Source organism: Achroia grisella, unplaced genomic scaffold, assembly GCF_030625045.1.
Source record: "Achroia grisella isolate CSIRO2021 unplaced genomic scaffold, CSIRO_AGI_Agris_v1 utg853, whole genome shotgun sequence".
NCBI lineage: Eukaryota > Metazoa > Arthropoda > Insecta > Lepidoptera > Pyralidae > Achroia > Achroia grisella.
Genome location: NW_026713043.1, coordinates 2,167,098 through 2,184,784, shown reverse-complemented (window position 1 = coordinate 2,184,784; position 17,687 = coordinate 2,167,098). Strand labels below are relative to the sequence as shown.

Genomic DNA, 17,687 nt, shown 5'->3' with positions numbered 1-17,687 from the left:
CTTTGTGAATTGTTCCGAAATATTATATTAATATTGCCTACAAAATCTCCACATAAATTTAGTTACAACTTCTTTTAATTTGTACCTTATTCCTTTTTAATAACAACTAAATTACCATTAACTGTATACTAGTTAACAACGATAAGATACATATTGTATAAATAGCTAGAGAGCTGGTATTAAAATTTTATTACACTTTTTTTAAGTGTATCTTTTTTTAGAGATACTATAGAAAGATGATTTTCTTTTTAATAGTATTGGTAAACTCAAGATGGTAAAATATTAAGCACTACGTACATCACGTTATCATGTTCCACCAGTGATACCACATGCGCTGGCATTACAGAGGACTAAGATGTCATGCCTCTTATCCTGTGTATATATCTCTTATTTATAATACTATTACTCTGACCGACCGAAGAAGATCAAAACCAAGAATATGAATTAAAAAATGAATCTATATTCTTGTAAATAAGTGCAAGCTTATTTGAAAAGAATAAGAGATGAGTTTCTTGTCAGTTCTCAGCTCGATAGCACTCCGAACTGACGGTAGATTTGATATATAAAAGAATCTGTAATAAATCTACATGATTAGAGATATTTAGATTTTGATATTTGAATTTTTGATATAAAAAAATTGTTAAGATATGGTCTCTCCGGGATATTTATTTATTTATTTGCATACAATATTTTGTTTTACTAATATTATATACTTGAAAGTTTGTCAGTCCATACTCATGGACAGATGGATGTTTGTTTCTATTTTACACAAAACATTCTGAACAGATTGTGATGAAACTTTACAGTAATATATCTTTTACATCAACATAACAGATATGCTATAATTTAATAATAATAATATTTATTTATTGCCAGAACAAACGATACATGCATAAATTTGAATTAGTACTTGTAATAAATGAAACACGTCCGTAACCAGTGATATCTTATTTTAATGATAGCGTCACACAAATATTTAGTTACAAAAAGGAATCACAATTACCTACATTACAGTACTTTTGTTAAAAAAAACTATAAAGTAATGTGAGTCTTAAACTACATATAAAATGTTAACAGTAGTACTTCACACTGCAGATTCTACGCAAAAGAGTCTGACTCACATGATGCTGTGAGCCTAACTTACACGTACGCTGCACAGCGATTTACAAAGATATGATGTAAATTATTCGAAACATATTGATAAATGTCAAGTAAGTCTGATGCAGCATAAATTATAAATAACATTGCGGATCGTGATACTGTCTCTCTGCCTAAGAGATGTGTTGTTTACAAGTGAATCAGTGAATTGTATTTTTATTGAATACAAGCACGCCTGTCCTAGATTTCGGCGGCTTCTGTGAGTCGGGTTTTACAGTCTGTTTCGTCCGTTGCGATATACATTGTCTAATAGAAACGATAAAATGCTAATAACAAACATTACAGTCTGCGGCAATTTTGTGGAATATTGTCGGAGTATTGGAGATGGGTCGGAACGAAGTTTATTTCGGCGACATTGTATTGGTACTTACCCCTCTTTTATATTTGACGGCCTCGGTGGTCTAGAGGTTACACCGCCTTATTTCCGGTGATCGCGGGATCGTATCCTCGTGTGACATAAATATTTATATTCATTAATATGAGTGTCTGTATTGACCTGGGTGTATTCTATTTATATTGCGTATCAGAAGTTTAGTACACATAACACAAGTTCTGCATAGCTAGGGATTATATTGCACTGTGTGAATTGTCTAGGGTTATTGTCATAATTATTTAATTATTGTTATTGCGTAATTATTTATTAAAAATATTCAGAAGAGCAACACATAAGTTTCTCGCTCATTCTTCTTGTGAAAAAATATGACTATTCAAAAGTGCTTGTATTCTGTTTATTTATTATTTTAATAAATTATTTGAATGAATTTGATGTAATGGTGATACCATGTTATGTTATTCGCTAGGCACCAATGAAAGATTGTATGATGTCCACTGTGGTCTAGCGGGTTAGCACAGCGCTTTACTTCTGATAGTCGCTTGTTCGACGCCTCACACTATACAAAGATTGTATCATGTATTCATGAGTATGATTGTTTGTTGGGCTGGCTGTTTCCTATGTATATTCTATATGTATTTTCAAAGATATTAGGCATTTACAAAGAAAATAAGCAATACAAGATCTGCTTAGCTTGGGACTAGATGGCACTGTGTTAATTGTCCTGAATTAATATTTATTAACAAATAATAAATCTAGAAACTGTTATTAAACTAAACTTTGGAATAACGTAACTAAAACCGAATATTTCTAGCGAAACGTTAATTTTGCAATACTCATCTTAAAGTTACAGTGTGCCTACACTATAAAATTACGATATAGGTATTTTTCATAAATTATTCTGGATTAATGTTTATTAACAAATAATAAATCTGGGAAGCGTTATTTATTACTTCTGTAGCAACTTCCGAATAACGTAACTACAACCGATTATTTCTAGCGAAACGTTTCGTTTTGCAATACTTCTCTTAATGTAACAGTGTGCCTACATTATAAATTTTCGATATAGATATTCTTCAGTATTTTTTCCACCTTTATTGTTACGGGATGGCAGCAGCAACGAGAGACTATTAATTTCTTTTTCCATTTATATATACTTTCCACTTCGAGCGTTTAAACATAACTGCTCTGTGCATACAATATGGTGGTTCTTTTTAAAGTCAGTAGGTAGTTGGGACTGTTATGGTCAAATCAGAACTTATATCTTGTACTCAATAATAAACATGATTATATCAAACTTCTTGAACATACATTTTATGTCATAACTAGCTTTTGCCCGCGGCTTCGCTCGCGTTAATTTATCTTCTTAGGGGTGGAATTCATCAAAATCCTTTCTTAGGGGATGCCTATGTCATAGTAGCTTTATGCATGCAAAGTCTCAGCCCGATCGGTTTAAAATTGACAAAGTTTCATACAAATTTTCATCCCCTATTTTATCCCCTTGAGGGTAGAATTAATCAAAATTATTTCTTAGCGTATGTCTACGTCATAACATCTACCTGCATGCCCAATATCAGCCCGATCTGTCCAGAGGTTTGGGCTGTGCGTTGATAGATAACTATGTCAGTCAGTCAGTCACCTTTAAGTTACATATATTTAGATGAATTTGTAGAAAAAACGAAAAATATACCTCTATATTAGAGTAGGCTGAGTAGAACGGAACGTAAATATTTAAGCTACTTATAATATAAGTCTTGCACACTTTTTAATATTTTTATACTGTATTAAATTCTTCATGGGAATGAGCAAAAGATAGGTCCTTTTTTGGTGATAATCGAGTTTTTAGTTACGTGTAATTCTAGAACACACTTGTTTAGAGAAAATCTGACTGGTGTAAAACGTTGATATTAGTTGCATAAGGCAGTTTGTAGATCGCCATCTTGTATCACTGATGAAGAACCACTTCCGCTTCTTAACATAACACTATCGAAAGAAAACCGATTTTTAAAATGTTTTAAGTCATTTATAGATCGATTAAATTAAACAATTTCTCCTAATATAATTATTTACAGCTACTAAGAATAATTAAATATTATAATATATATTATTAAATAGTATATTAATATATACCAGCTTATATTAATATGGACCCTGCGCCGCGTGGAACTTAACTCTATTTATTTTAAACAAAAATAGCGTAAGTTACTCTTTATTACTACATCAGCTATCTGCCAAAAAAAGTCCCGTCAAAATCAGTCCAGCCATTTCAGAGATTAGCCGGAACAAACAGACAGACAGACAAAAATTGTAAAACATGTTATTTTGATGCATGTACCGTATTTATTTTCATATACTTGCAGTAAAAGACGGTTATATCAATATTACAAACAGACACTCCAATTTTATATGTATAGATAGTGTATTTTATGCAGATTGACACATTCCAATGCCACATGGCGAATGAAAAAGCGGTTGTCAATTATTAAACCGTAAATAATCTATACGTTTGTTGGATTTGCATAATGTTACTTTTAATATAACATCTGATATGTGAGATGTAGGTATTTGAATAATTAATAAAGGACGGTTGTCACTTTTCCTTTGTACAAACTCGTTTGTTCTGTCTACAATAAAACTAATAATCGACCAACTGCCTTTAATAAAATTTATTTTTTTATTAAGAGAAAGAACTAGTAACCCATGTTTATATATATTTATAAAAGACTCAACAACTACAACAACGCACATTTATATATGTATATATTTTTTTATAAAAGACTCATCACAAGAACAGGTTAGAACACAACAAGGTTTTCAATAAAAGATAATAATAATAATACGAAGAAAACAAAGTCGCTGTCGCTGTCTGTCCGTCCCTATGTATGCTTAAATCTTTAAAACTACGCAACGGATTTTGAAGCAGTTTTTTTCTAATAGTTAGAGTGATTCAAGAGGAAGGTTTATGTATATAATACATGTACATCCGTGCGAAATCGGGGCGGGTGTGAAGAATGAAATGAAAGAAAGGAGTGAAGAATGGTAAAAAATGGTAACATTTTTAAAAGTCATGCATAAAAAATACATTAATTCAATAAAAAAAAACTATTACACACCATCATGTATTTGACACACACACATATATATTTCTTTTATTTATTGTTATAATCTGTGGTCAATTAAGACTATATTTATCTACTAGCTGCACCCGCGACTCTGTCCGCGTGGAATTTAACATTATTTTTTTTAAATAAAATAGCCTAAGTTACTGTTTGTTACATCAGCTACCTGCCAAAAAAATCCCGTCAAAATCGGGCCAGCCATTGAAGAGATAAGCCAGAACAAACAGACAGACAGATAGACAGACAAAAATTGGAAAAAATGATATTTTCGTGTACCTATGTACCGTATTTATATTCATATGCATATAGTAAAAAACGGTTATTTCAGACACCAGACACTCCAATTTTATTTATATGTATTATTAAAAATTATTTAATTTAAAATTGTCACTTCTATCTACTGTTCCCCTCGGTTTCCCTTCCTGGCCCTAGTTAGTAGTGTTTCCTTGTTAGTCGTGTTTTGTTTCGTTTAGTATTTTTATAATATAATATCATCCGTCATACTCGTGAACGGGTGCTGCTTGTGGGGACTGGTCTGTTCGGGTTACGAACACTGATTAGACTATTTGCTTTAGCAATAGCATATGCTGGTGGTCGCTCTCCCAAATTTGAATTTAAAAATGAATCTGTATTATTGTAAACATGTACAACATTTATTTGAAAAGAATACGAGCTGAGTTTCTTGTCAGTTCTCCTCATCTCGAAATCATTCCGAACTGACGGTAGATTTGACATATCATAAGAGTCTATAATAGACCTACATGAATAAAGATATTTGAATATACATATTAGGACAATTCCCTGGTTTTCTTGATCGCTCACAAGGATATATAGAAAAGATATATAGGAACATCCAGACCGATACAAACAATCATACCCATGAATACAAATGTTTGTGCCGTGTCGAGCAATCGAACCCGCGACCATCGGACTTAAGCCGGTGTGCTAAACCGCTATACAACCGAGGCTGTCAAATTACTGTATTCATAACATTCAAGTCTATTTTTTTTCTAATATAATCAATCTAAATATATATAACTTAAAGGTGGCTGACGTAGTGATCTATCAACGAACAGCCCAAACTACTGGACGGATCGGGTTGAAATTTGGCATGCGGGTAGATGTTATGACGTAGGCATCCGCTAAGAAAGGATTGTGATTAATTCTACCCCCAAGGGTATAAAATAGGGGATGAAAGTTTGTAAGAAACTTTGTCAATTTTAAACCGATCGGGTTGAGGCTTTGCATGCATAAAGCTACTATGACGTAGGCATCCCCTAAGAAAGGATTTTGATAAATTCCACCTCTAAGGGGATAAATTAACGCGAGCGAAGCCGCGGGCAAAAGCTAGTGCATGTATAAGATTAAATATCAATTCGTTGATATTTATAACACAACGAATTCCTTAAACATAATGCAATAAATAATGATATCTAATTCACTTTTTAATGAGTTTATTATTCAAAATCAATATGGACCAGTTTTAAAATTTCCAAAACGGTAAACCGTTTGGTCTGAAAAAACAAAATCCTATACATATTCATTGCACTACTGCTATTGACAGCTGTAATTTGTTTTACGTTTTTTTTTAAGTAGACACAAAAACGTAGAAATATATTTGTGCCTTTTTAAATATTGTTCATTCTGTTGATATTTTGCAAAGGTTAACATAAAACATAATATATTTATTATTTGCGGATATACTTATTATTTTAGATTGAAATATATTTTTGTTGTAATTTATTTATTTATTTATATAACTTCAATGCACAAAATACCAAGGTAAAAGTACATATGGCGGACTTAACGCCTTACGGCATTTTCTACCAGTCAACCACAGGTTGTGCAGAGAAACTGTAGGCGGTGCAAATTTAATCAATAAGTAAATAATAAATAAATAATATGTAATAATTCATTATTAAATAATAATAAATAACCCTGGATAATTAAATCTAGTACTACTGTTACTGGAGCGGGAACAAAGCTACTATTTTAATAAAAACTAAATACTAGTAAAAAATGTGTATTTTTCCCAGCGAGAATGTAACAAAACAATATTAGTCAAAGTGACATATAAAAAATAGATATAAAAAATAAAAAGTTTATAAAAAGAATGGTAGACAAGCTGCCAGTAACATTGAGTCCTTTTGGGAAAAATACACATTTTTTACTAGTATTTAGTTTTATTAAAATAGTAGTTGTGTCCTCCAGTAACAACTACTATTAGACAACTTCTAGGGTTCAGTTTTTAGTAACTGATATAAATACTGAGATTTCTTTTTCTATATACACACATAGATACAAATAATCATACTCATGAATACAAATGTTTGCACCGTGCGAGGAATCGAACCTGCGACCACCGGAAGAAAAGCGGTGTGCTAAACCATTAGTCCACCGAGGTCGTCATTGATATGTTTACTATTTAAGAAATTAATATATGTTTTGTTGTGATTACATTATTATCTTTGAATTTATATACAAATATGTGAAATTGTCTTTATCTTCATACTAGCGTATAAACAAAGATTTTATTGTGTTATTGCATTAATTGAAGTACAACGAACGGTCTCGTCTAGCGGTTTATCACACTGTTTTACTTCCGATAGTCGCAGATTCGATTCCTCGCACCTCGCTGGCGGGAGGACGGTCTTTCGCACATTTTTCCACAGAATAAAAAAATATGAGCCGTCAAATGGGCAAGAAATATTCACTCTCAGCGGTTTATCACACCGTTTTACTTCCACTAGTCGCAGGTTCGATTCCTCGCACCCCTCTGGCGGGAGGACGGCCTTTCGAAGATTTTTTCCACATGATAAAAAAAATTCCACAGAATAAAAAAAGAAAAACGAGGAAAAATGTTAGAACACTTGCTACGGTACGGTGATTTCATGAAAATTATTATTGAGGGGAAAATAGAAGGAAAGAGGGGGAGGGGAAGACCAAGGAATAGCTACATCAAACAAATTGAGGACAAAATGGGAGTCGTGTCGTATCAAGAATTAAAGAGCATGATGGAAGATCGCGGAAAGTGGCAAGAGCTCCACCGACAAGAGCGTAGCTCTTAAATTATGAATGAATGAATGAAAAAAAGATGAGCCGTCATATGGGCAAGAGATATTCAATCTTCATACATTTTTACTTACCTACATTTGTATGAGTTAGGTAGCTGTGCATTTTAGTCGTTTAATCGTCTAATCCTCATTATGAGACGGTGTTTCTTAATGTGTACATCGATTTAAAATAATATACTCAGGTCACCATTTTATGGCTAATAATTGTATGGTAGGCAGTTATGACGGTCATTCGTTTAGGGACCTACTACACTTGTATATTTTATAGCTGTACCCGTAATATATATTATATATGTATATATATACTAGAAGAGAGAATAAAGAGGTAGTATATATACTATATATGATATATACCTATACCTATACCTATAGGTAGTACTAAAATGCACAGCTACCTAACTCATACAAATGTAGGTAAGGTAAAAATGTATGAAGAATGAATATTTTTTGTCCATATGACGGCTCATCTTTTTTTATTCTGTGGAAAATTTTTTATCATGTGGAAAAAATCTTCGAAAGGCCGTCCTCCCGCCAGACGTGTGCGAGGTATCGAACCTGCGACTATCGGAAGTAAAACAGTGTGATAAACCGCTAGACGATGCCGTTCGTTGTACTTCAATTAATGGAATAACACAATAAAGTTTTTGTTTATACGCTAATATGAAGATAAAGATAATTTCACATATTTGTATATAAATTCAAAGATAATAATGTAATCACAACAAAACATATATTAATTTCTTAAATAGTAAACATATCAACGACGACCTCGGTGGCTTAATGGTTTAGCACACCGCTATTCTTCCGATGGTCGCCGGTTCGATTCCACGCACGGTGCAAACATTTGTATTTAATCATTATCTTAATCATTATCATATATCATAATATATGATAATGATTAAGACGGCGCGGTTAATTTAATTGACTTATATAAAATTCTATTTAATCAACGATATATTATTTATTGCACTTAAATACATTTTAGGTATATTAATTAGGAATAATGTTAATAAGGATTTATCTCTAAAAGAGATCTCTTCCAGTCAAGAAGTCATGGGAAGTGTTGAGTGGGTGAAATTGCGCAAATAATACTTTAATAAAAATTGTTATAAATAAATAGGTTATGAGTATATCCAGAGATTACACCTTACAAGCACAAAAACTTTACCTCTTTATAATATTAATATATATAATAAACTTATAAATAATGGTATTCCATTAATATAGGGTTGCCTATACCCAAATTAAAAAAACCAGGGTTGAAAGTTAAAAATACGAGGTCTATCCAGTTTACAAACAGAACGCAGTAATAGTGTTGCAATAGTTATATTAATATATAGTCAAATACATATCAATAATATAATCAGGTTTTTAATAAACAGTATTTGATAAAATTATACTGTTATACATCATATTTAAAAACCCAGGACGCTGACAAATAATTATTCAGGACTTCCCAGGACACTTCAGAAACTAGGACATGTCCTGCGGAAACAGAATGGTTGGCAACTCTACTTTAATATGATGCTTCGTGTAAAGTGTAAAAGAAAATATATATTAATCCAAATGTTACAAAAGATACTCATTACTACATACATTTGTTCTAACTTAATTATTATTACACAAGCTACCCGCGAGGTTTTGTAATCTATGTGTTAATATGACGTATTGGTTATCAAAATCCGTTTAGTAGTTTTTGCGTGAAAGAGTAACAAACACCCATCCACACTTACAAACTTCCACGTTTATAATACTAGCATGAGTACTTCAAGTACAACGGGTAAATAAAGTCCCTACGTAAGGTAGTAATGTATAACTTTTCTTAAAAACTGCGCGAAAATAATTGCAGTGTAAATAAGATATAGATAAATAGGTGCTAAGTTTACCTAATGAGTAATCTATTTTAGATTTAATTCCGTGACAAAAAAGTTTAAATTGTAGTATTTAAAAAACGAGTACTTAATTAGTTATAATTACTTACTTTTTACGTTTAAAGCTTATTATAACAAAATTTTACATGTTTGAGTCATTTGTAGGTATTTTGTTGCGAAACATTTGAAACATAAATAAACATAACTCACCTTCGTTTCCTCCGGAACAGACCTACAGATCAACCGGTGTGCATTCACAGAAATAAAACTAGCACAGATAAAACACAATCGGAAAAAATGGCGCGCAAATCTGACAGCCGGGCGGACAGAAATGTATGTAGAGTAGAGGCACGGGAATCTCGCGCGGGCGCCGTATAAAAAGTAAAACGATTTCAAATTTCAAATTTGGAATGGCTAGTGTCGCGAGTGCATCGCATCGGTTAAGGCAGTGCGGTGCGGCGTAATGAATGGACCGTAGTGAGGTGCTGTTGAACGGCTTTGTCGGTAAATGTGTTGGTTAAATTATGCCGCGGACGATGTTGCTTGATACTTTTTAATTACTTTAACAATCTCCATATTATGTTGTCAGGCAATGCGGCGCTGATATGAAATAAAAATAAGAGTACGCTATATTAGGTTAATTACTTTGTATTTTAAAAAGCATGCTGTTTTTTCGTACGTTGTTTAAAATTTTGTTTTAATTTTTTCAACTTAAACAACTTACTTTAGAGTATTAGTTACTTATTAGGATTAGTATTATTTTGTTGAATTTAATAAGAAAAGGAATAATTAACCATTTTTTAACAAATTATGATATGAAACTTTTTGCAATTGTAAACCGTCGCGTCGCAATGGCACAAATTTTAATTATCTGCATTAAAGTGTAAGGTCAACAGTAAGTCGGAAAGTTAAAATTCTATATTCGTGACCTTTAATTATTTCTCGTTTTTAGTTAATTTACGATATAAAATAAATCTATAAAAGTGCAAATAACATTTTATCACCATAATTACTTCATTTATTCAAGTTTTAAGAATAAAAAAACAATTAAAGTCGAAACAAATAAGAAATTTAACAGGCATATGCCTGGGGCAAAATCTATGACATGTTAGTGGCCAAATGGACATTTCCAGGAATTAAGTGTGTAATGTATGCATATATGTATGCAAATAATAAAAAATTGCGGTGTGTAAAATTACATTAAGTCTAATCAACAATCATATTTTGGATAAGTTATTCTCGGATATTTTAGCCGCTTATGAACGTAAATTTTTTTCTATTAGTATGATTTTAATGTCTAGGTCTTTTGCATCATGAACTTGTTTTTTTGTCAGCATTTTTGTATGTAACTGGAATGTTAAACAAACTGAGAGCCCACCTGATGGTAAGTGGTAAACATTCTACATACAGGTATCACGTTATCATGTCACATACGTGGTACTGCGTTGCCATTCTAAATGACTATGATATCTTGCCTCCGTGCCTCACTGCCTTATACGAGTTTTTATATAAAGTAAGATCCTTGGTGATTGAAATAAGTAAGACAGAGGTGCCCACGTAGATGACTTTGTACAAAGTCAGTAAATAAGGCTACCAAGCTCCGAACATTGGAGTTCGGAACGGTGCCTCGTTCAGAGGTGAAACACATATCACAATCACAATCACAATAAGACTAGGGTAGACTCAATAACGTTCAAATTTGATCACCACTAGATAAGTTCGTAACAATAGTCATTTCCGCATTGAATTTTTGCGATGTCACACATGGAAATTATAGCAGTATCAAACAAACTAATATGAATCTATTAAGTAGTAAAATTACTATACAATAAGATCTATGCATGTCGTAGTGTTACAGGACTTAGTATTTTACAATAGCCCAAAACCCTCAATAAAAAATAGTGAAATGAACTTCAGCAAAATAACACCAGCTCATTCTTCTTGTGATGAGCCAGATTTCCGAATGAGCGGTAGATTGAAAAAATGTGATGACTTTTCAAAAGTGCATCAATGTAAGTTTTTTCGAATAAATGATTTTCTGTTCTATTCTATTCTATAATGGAATAATAATTAAAAAGCCCTAAACAAATATCAAAACTATTTGGTCACGCTGCAATCGTATAGCGGTGCACAGATTCGCGCCAAATCAACTTGGCATTCTGGCTGACAAATGTTTGCGTGGCTTCAGCGCGTCTCTATGGAAGAGTTTGATTTATTAATTGTAAACTCCTTATTTGCATACTCGGGGTATGGGAAAGGTCACGCGTATGACGAGGAAGTGGTAAGATGCAACTGCATCTAAGTTTCAACTTAAGTACTAGGTATTAGAACCCAATTTAATTTGTCGGTTGTTTTCAGTAGTGCTGTGAAATAGAAGTTTTAAATCGATTATAGTTAATTATAAATTTATATGATTAAATTATATACATAAATATAAATACTTAATTACTACGTAGATAATGAGAGGGTCTAGCGTAGTACTAGACTACTAAGATCATCTTTACATATAAAAAAATACTGATCGCTGTCTGTATATTAAAGATATATGAGAAAAACATATATATAAAATAAATATATATAAATTCTCCAATTAATTAATTGGTTGATTCCGCTTAGCGCTAATAACTTACCGTTGCTAGGTTCACGGGTCATAGAGCTTCGACGTAAGTTTATCGAAGTCTCTTATAGTGCCATCACGGTATCTTATGCAAAACTTAATCAGAATAACGTATTTATAGATAGATAGATATCGACCTCGGTGGTCTAGCGGTCTAGCACACCGCTTTACGACCGATGGCGCGGGTTCGATTCTTCGCACGGCACAAACATTTGTATTCATGAGTATGATTGTTTGTATCGGTCTGGGTGTTTTCTATGTATAATATGTATGTATTTACAAAAAAAATATCTATGTATATGTATCAGTTATCTAGTACTCATAATACAAGCTTTAGCTAGCTTCACTTGGGTCTAGATGGCGCTGTGTGAATTGTAATGATATATAAAAAAAAAGATATCATATATTTAGTTTTCATATACAATTAATTAAAAAGTATACATGTATAATTACTATAGAATTAGATATAAACTCAATATAAGCACTTTTGAATAGTTATATTTTTTATTCTAACACTTATTCGGAACACAGACTCATCACAAGAGGAACGAGAAACTTTTGTGTTGCTCTTTTGAATTGTCACTTTAAATAAATAAATATACAATAACAAGAAAGAAGTAGGTATACGATAATCATGGCAATACGGCCTTGTAGCTGAAAGGAAGGTAACCTTAAGTTACTCCTCCGATCGATTCCCCATTCAATTTCAAAAGGGGGTCGAAATTACGACGGCCTGAGCAGATCGAACCCCTAGCCCCTCAGACTAAAGTCAAATCCGTCAGGCGGGAGAGATCCGGTCAGGTCCTTCCTTTGGTTTGGAGTGCCATCTGCACTCGCCCCCTATCGTCCGGTGAAACTGTAAAGGCCAGCTACGGCCAACAGCATTAGAGTAGTCCGAAAAAGAGCAACCTTGTAGAATTTAATTATCAAACAGGTAGGTTAGGTAATATGGAAAAGGAGAAAATAAAATAATTACAAACATACAATGATGAAGGAAAATGATGAAGTGTTTACATCACCGAAAAGTTAATCAAAAATATTTTGACACAAACTCTTTTTAAGTAGCCGTTTAGAGACTAAATGGGGTAGTAAACCGCGTCGCTCCCTTAAAAATAAAAGTTCTTTTACAATAATCCCAACAAATGTTGCGGACCACTGTAAATAATAGCGGGTTTTTAACACTAATTCACAAGATATATATTCATTGAAGACATTGGCCGGTCGAGATTTTGGGAGCCAGTTGTCGCGAACCTAAGTGATTTAGTGACAGAGATCGCTACCATATATTTTTTTTGTACATTTCTAATAGGCTACCTTACCATCTATAATTAAAGGACAATTAACTTTAGTTTATGTAGAAGAAATGTAAATAAAAAAGTTTTTTATGGACGATAATGGATTGATGCCTCCGTGGCTGTCCGTGTCTGTGGCAAAACTTGTGTGTTACTCTTTTAAATAATTTTATTGTTACTTTACATTTTTAAGTTGAAGTGTGTAAATACTCAAATAGAGAAAATATTGAATATACAACCAACTGGTTGAGCAACTAAATAAGAGTAAAGCAGTTGTAGCGATTAGAGCAGACCAGCCCCTACAGAAGTTTGGTGAGATCAAAATTTCAGGTCGACCTTCGGGCCTCCATTGTTTACCACTCAAAACAATTCCGATCGGTCAAGATCTTTTTAGAATAAATGCGATTCGCTCAACATATGACCTGGTGTGTAAACAACACACCGGTAAGAAACCTAGTTCTTTTTATTTATAACTAGCTTTTGCCCGCGGCTTCGCTCGCGTTAATTTATCCCCTTAGGGGTGGAAGTTATTAAAATCCTTTCTTAGGGTATGCCTACGTCATAGTAGATTTATGTATGCAAAGTCTCAGCCCGATCGTTTTCAAATTGACAAAGTTTCATACAAATTTTCATCCCCTATTTTATGCCCTTGGGGGTAGAATTAATCAAAATCCTTTCTTAGCGGATGCCTGCGTCATAACATCTACCTGCATGCCAAGTTTCAGCCCGATCCGTCCAGTAGTTTGGTCTGTGCGTTGATAGATCACTACGTCAGTCACCTTTGAGTTATATATATTTAGATAATGGAATGGTGCACCCGCCTGCGCTAACGGTATACGCCGGCCGGGCACCAGTGGAGAATGATCAGATGTACATGAGATCAGATCAGCTAGCTTATCTTGACAAATTCTCCAAGAATTTGTTCTGACGGTTTCCAAGAAGAACCGCGTGGAGGTAATTTGCTAGAAATGGGATCAACAGAACATATTACTAATAATATACTTTCCTCCTACTATCTAGTAGTACTAGGTCTATCTCCACGCGGTTCCCCCTGGAAACCATCGTGTTAAATTCGTGGTGAATTTGTCGCGATGGGCTAACTGACCTGACCTCATGTTTATCTTATCATCCTCCACCGGTGCCCGGCCAGCGTATACCGTTAGCGCATGTGGGTGCACCATTCCATTATCAACCCTCAAAAAAAAAACAACCTCATAGCTAGCAATGACGTCAACAGCCCACATTACTAACGATCCCCTTTACCCCACTTCCCTGATATTATATCTCATAGTATCTGCTTAGTTTGGTATTAAATGTCGTCCGTCGGTCGTGGGTTCGATTCCTCGCACGGCGCAAACATTTGTATTCATGAATATGATTGTTTGGGTGTTTTCTATGTACAATATGTATGTACATATTTACGACAAAAAAATCTATGTATTTGTATCAGTTATCCAGTACCCATAACACAAGCTTTAGCTAGTTTAACTCGGGTCTAGATGGCGCTGTGTGAATTGTCCTGAGATTATTATTATTATTACTATGATCGTTTCTATATTTCAGTCTTAACTTTTTTTTATACTACGTAGGTGGCAAACAAGCATACTGCCCATCTGACGGTAAACGGTTACTGTAATATTATGTTATCTGTGCCGTAGCTTATTGATTCTTGTTTTAATCGATCGATTCAAGAAAACTATTTAACATTTATTCTATGTGATTTCAAATCAATCGCTGCAAAGGTCAAAAAAATAACGCTTGTGGCATAAATTGGTGTTTTCCTATCGAATGTTAGGGTTCAGATTTAAAAAAGTTGAATAAGAACCCTTATTGTGTGACATTGCCAGCCCGTTCATCTGTCAAACGGCAAAGTTTGTTTTATATAAATAAATATACCACTAAATATTAGAGCTTCATGGTAGAAAGAGTGGAAATTTGAAATTGTATTTACTTTTAAATGCTAAAACTGACTAAATTAAAAAAAAAGTAAAATAATAAAAAAAAAAAAATTGTAGTGGGTCATCCTTATCATTGAGTGGTATTAAAAATAGACCGAGATATATTCGCAGACCTACTCGATGTACATACAAAATTTAATAAAAATCGGTGAAGCCATCCCGGAGGAGTTTGGTAACAATCACCGTGGCACGAGAATATTATATATTGAACTAGCTTTTCCACGCGGCTTCTCTCGCGTTAATTTATCCCTTTAGGGGTGGAATTCATCAAAATCCTTTCTTAGGGGATGCCTACGTCATAGTAGCTTTATGCATGCAAAGTCTCAGCCCGATCGGTTTAAAATTAACAAATTTTCATATAAACTTTCGTCCCCTATTTTATTCCCTTGGGCGTATAATTAATCAAAATCCTTTCTTAGCGGATGCCTACGTCATAACATCTACCTGCATGCCAAATTTCAGCCCAATCTGTCCAGCAGTTTGGGCTGTGCGTTGATAGGTCACTATGTAAATCACCTTTGAGTTATATATATTTAGATATATATTTAAATATATAATATATACCTATGTACATTAATTGTACGGAACCGTCGGTGTGCGAAGCCAATTCGCAATTTACCGGTTTTATTTTTCTTGAAGCAGGTATGTAACAAACAATTGAAGAACTATATGCGTTTATAGATAGATTCCCACGCGCCGAATCGCACCAAACTCTGATGCAATTCTAATGTCAGAGGTTTTTGTTTTTTACACCGTTAGCCCTGCACTAATGTTGTGTGGTACAAGTTGAAAGCGATCAGCCTTATTACAATAATTAGTTTATCTTATCATGCTCGTAAAGAAATATTTTTGACGGCCTCGGTGATCTAGGAGTAATTACAATAATTAATTTACCTTGTCTTGATTGTAAAATGATTTCACGACCACGGTAGTCTAGCGGTTTAATTATCGCTTTAGTTCCTATGGTCGCGGATTCCATTCCTCGCACGGTGCAAACATTTGTATTCATGAGTATGATGTTTACAAAAAAATATATGTAAGTATTTATGTAAATAGATAGTCCAGGGTATTTATTTTAGCGTGTAATATAGCGTTCTATTTAGTTGTTAGGAAAACAAAAAAAATTACAGAAGACATATTTATATTTATTTTTAAAAACAAGGACCGTTTTTAGCTGCTAAAGCCCTCTCCAAAAGCTTCGAAGAGTCTCTGTCTCTTGCTTCATACTTTGTTCTTTGTTTGTGCAATATCGTTTCTCGAAATGTAAATTTTAGAAAACTTTATGATTATTTTAACGTGAAGTTAAAATAATCATAAAGTTTTCTAAAATTTCATAAAGTATATTCATATATTCATAAAGTATCATAATCATAAACTTTTCTAAAATCGTTTGATAGTGCGCATTCATTAAAGCGTCACGGGTAAGTTAGAAAACAAAAGCGTACAATATGGTGTTGATATCATCTAATAAAAAAGCAATGCTTGAATCAGTTCAGCATCCCGCTCTTTATATTTCATTACAAAAAATAAGCAATAATTATTCAATGGGTATAAATCAAAAATATTATAGTCGTCCGCTCATCGCGTATTCATTGAGCCATACAACAAGTCTGCCAGGCTTAGTAGAGATTTCGCGATAACTCCGGTTTTGTGCCATTCAGGGACAAAGGTCTAGCGGACTAACATCTGCGATTGTTTCGGACGTGAATACCTCTGGGAAGATGACTGAATTAGATTTTGATAACTGTACGCGACGCCATCTTTGTGTTCCATTTGCGAAATGTTAATTACATTTTATTATTTACTTGCTGTATACCTTGACTCTTCATGTGTACAGGATTTTAAGATACAAGACAAGTATTATTTGATCTATTACATGGAAATAAATCATTATAATTATTTTTTTTGTACATCGTACTTTATGCTAATTTCTGATATATACTTGTAATATTTTTAATTATAAAGGCAGTAATGAGTGTACAGTATAATTAATGTTAATATAACTATTAACTCATAATTTATAAGACAATAATGTTTCTGAAATACTCCACCAACATCCAAAATCATTCTCATATGAGTTAACGAAGTCATCACTAGTGGGTACAGCGTCAATCGACTCGTAATTAGAGAATCGAATCGAATTTGTCAGCCAAAAATGTATCGGCCTCACAAGTCGTACTCCTTTCAGTAGAGAAAAGCTAGATTTTAGACGTTTTGTCTGTTTTAAAATCCATAGTTCAGAAGTAAGTGTAGAAAAAGATAGCCTA

General features: G+C 33.3%; 1 protein-coding gene across 1 annotated transcript in view; it reads right to left on the bottom strand.

Annotated features, from left to right (window-relative positions):
* The window catches only part of LOC131852538 (uncharacterized), a 55,337-nt gene extending 45,324 nt beyond the window's left edge, over positions 1-10,013 (bottom strand). The window contains exon 1 of the mRNA XM_059203216.1: positions 9,764-10,013. The gene's annotated coding sequence lies outside the window, so the exon portion shown is untranslated. The remainder of the gene's footprint in view (positions 1-9,763) is intronic.
* Between the last annotated feature and the right edge of the window lie 7,674 nt (positions 10,014-17,687).